The following is a 2,957-nucleotide window of genomic DNA, read 5'->3' as shown; positions in this document are numbered from 1 at the left end:
AGGTCCCTTCCGACCCTAGAAACTATGAAACTATAAAATATTTGCTAGGAAACTGACGTGGCTTGATTCAGCAAGGTGCTGAGTGCTCTTGCTGACAACGCATATATAGGGACTTGGGAATCAGATGTCCTAAGTTCTGTTCTGGACTTTGCTGCTTTCTTGTCTTTTTAACTTGGTTTTGTCCTCTATGAAATGAAAAGATGCCACACACTATGCTAGGGGCTCTCCAGATGTAAAGCAATATAAAGCAATATCATTATTAAGAGATTATTTCTGGACATGTGAAGAACACTGGATGAATAAAGCCCTTGGTCTTTTTCTCAGCTGGCTAAAAGGTCTTACTTTCTCTAAGTTGTTTACTTTAATTTTTTTTCATTAGTTTTATACGAATGTATGGAATATATCATTCCTCTATAAAAAATATTTCATAGCCAGAGGATCAGCTAAAGCAGCCAGGGGAATGATGATAAACATCTTTCCTCTACTATTTTGAATAAATTTATTGTTAATTTAATCTAACATTCACCCTCTTTTTAAGGCTTCCTCTTCCTGTATGTCATCTAGTCACTTACAGCTTCTCCCAACTCAATTGTAATTTTTTAAAATTATTTTATTTTTTTTAAATAAAATGCAATAATGGAACATTTTTTGCTGTTCTGCTTTGTCCAGTGGAAATGGAACTCAAAGTGGCTGTAAGTGTAGAAACTGAAACTAATATATATCTTAGTGGTTTTGGGGATAATCTCTATCTATTCCTCAGCCCTTTAGTTCTTCCCCCACAGCCTTTTTCTCTTCATTAGTTTCCTGAATTCTCACTGTGGACTTATGGATTTTGTTTGTTTGTTTGTGTTTTATTTTTCCTTTGAATACCAGCTATGGAACCTTGGTAGTTGGTGCATGGATACAATATCAAAATGGCTTATCAACATATGGTCCAATCAAAATGTGCCCCTAGACATTATGAGTGGTATTTTCAAAAATACTCAGCACTGATATATCCCTATTTCCATTGAAGTCAATGATAAAACTTTGATGTCAATGTCAGTAGAGTTTGGCCAACGATGAGGATTACTAAAAATCTAATTCTGATTGGGTAAGAGAGCTTTTAATAGAGAGATGATATATTTAAATACTTTAAAAACAGAACTTTGGGTGCATGTGTATTCTGTAAAGTCCTCCTAAAAGTGATCTCTGAGAACTACCATTTTAAATTTCAACTGAAAAAAACAGATAGAACACTAAAAGTTATAATCCTAAAATGTTATATGTTCCTTTAAGAGAAACATCTGGAGATTGTATATTAAACTGATTTTTTCTTATGCTGAAAAAGATATACAGGATTTATTATATACCTTATAGAACTGGCTCCGCATTTTTGTTTTTCAGTATATTTAGCATAAGTGGGGTTGCCTACAGTACGACTCAATGATACTGTTCAGCGCAGATTTGGATACATTTTTAATTAAATCATAATGTATTTTAGTCTTAAAACCCGGTAGAATCACCCTTCCCAAAACTCTCTATGCATTTCCAAGTTCATAGGCAGAATCAAGCTCATTAACATATAACAGGCCAGATTCTCTGGCTTGGCAGAGCTCTGTTCAGCAAAGAAAGGGAGAAGGCTTTAAATCACATTTGCACATTGTCAGCCCTATGGCTGCCTGCAACATGTACAGAGAGCCTAAGGAATCTAATCATGTAGTGTTGAAGCCTGAATGAAGAATACAATAAAATGTCTGTTCACATATATTACATTAGCAAACAGAATAGGTAAGAAAGAGAATGTTAGAAAGGGGAGATGCTGTTTGGCATAAAGGACCAATTTTTTTTTATATTTCAAAATGATCATTCCATGGTCCATTACAGGGGGGCTCAACCTCCAGCCCACAGGTCAGAAATAGGTCCAAAAAATTGGTTACCAAAAAGTGGCCATGCTGCTGCCCTCCCCCACTTCCAAATACTCGCACCATGGGGCTGGGCCATGCCCCTTCCCCCCACACCCACAGGACTGGGCCACTCCCTCTTCCTCTCCATGTGGCCAGGTCATGCTCCCTCCCTCCTGCAGGGCCAGGCTTGGGCTAAGCCATTCCTCCCCACCTGCAGAACTGGGCCAGGGCCAGGCCATGGCCCCTTCCCCCATCTAGCCAGATAGGGCTCCCCCACACCCACCCTGAGTGCCAGATCAGATCCACAGGCCAAATCTAGCCAGCAGATGGACCAGGCATTGCCTATCTGGCTATTCCATTTCTACCCCATTTTTACCTGCAGTTAGATTGATGTAAAAGTCAGATCTCAGTCAGATACTGCTATCACAAGTGGTCAGTGGGACCACTGATAGAGTATGATACTAATTACATGAGAGGAAGGGATTTCAGTCTTTGTTTCCTAATGTCCAACAGGTTAATGGAGTTTATGGAGTTTTGTTTCAAAGCTCACTTTTTAAAAGTGTTTGGAAGGTTAAGCACAAGGATAGTGAGATCAGAAAGGAAGTGGTTGTTCTGTGAAAAATGTACCCTCCTGTGCCTTTGACCTTTATATATATTTTTGTGAGAGTTCATTCTGGTGCATTGTTGCTGTTTGTTAACTTATGTAGTTACCATGAAGGCATTTGGTACATTGGATCAGATATGTCACATTTTGGGAAAGGCATATGCAGCGTCCTCTCTAAGCTGTGTGGCATCCACAGCCACGCAGGTGCACCTGTCAGCGTGGCATGAGCGTGCCTGCATGACTGAGCATGCCGTGTAGCTTAGAGGGAACACTGGGCATGTGTATGATCCATAAATTCTGATGGGTTCGTCAGGCTAAGGAAGCATCTGCAGTTGGTGTGTGCTTGGAAGTCTGGGAATAGGATTGCAGGCTTCCCCTGTACTGGCAATATGGCACGATGGGATCTGATACTAGATCCTACAATCACAGACACAAAGAACTTCTTTATCACTAGAGAAAATGAGTTT

The 2,957-nt window shown here is 39.7% G+C and overlaps 1 long non-coding RNA gene across 2 annotated transcripts in view; it reads right to left on the bottom strand.

The window, feature by feature from the left end:
• Positions 1-2,957, bottom strand: part of LOC109297249 — a 127,806-nt gene that overhangs the window by 1,356 nt on the left and 123,493 nt on the right. The window lies entirely within an intron of this gene.

Source organism: Gavialis gangeticus, unplaced genomic scaffold (assembly GCF_001723915.1).
Source record: "Gavialis gangeticus isolate Ggan-Ray unplaced genomic scaffold, GavGan_comp1, whole genome shotgun sequence".
NCBI classification, from domain to species: domain Eukaryota; kingdom Metazoa; phylum Chordata; order Crocodylia; family Gavialidae; genus Gavialis; species Gavialis gangeticus.
Note: the sequence above shows the minus strand (reverse complement) of the source record. Positions and strands in the feature narration are given on the sequence as shown.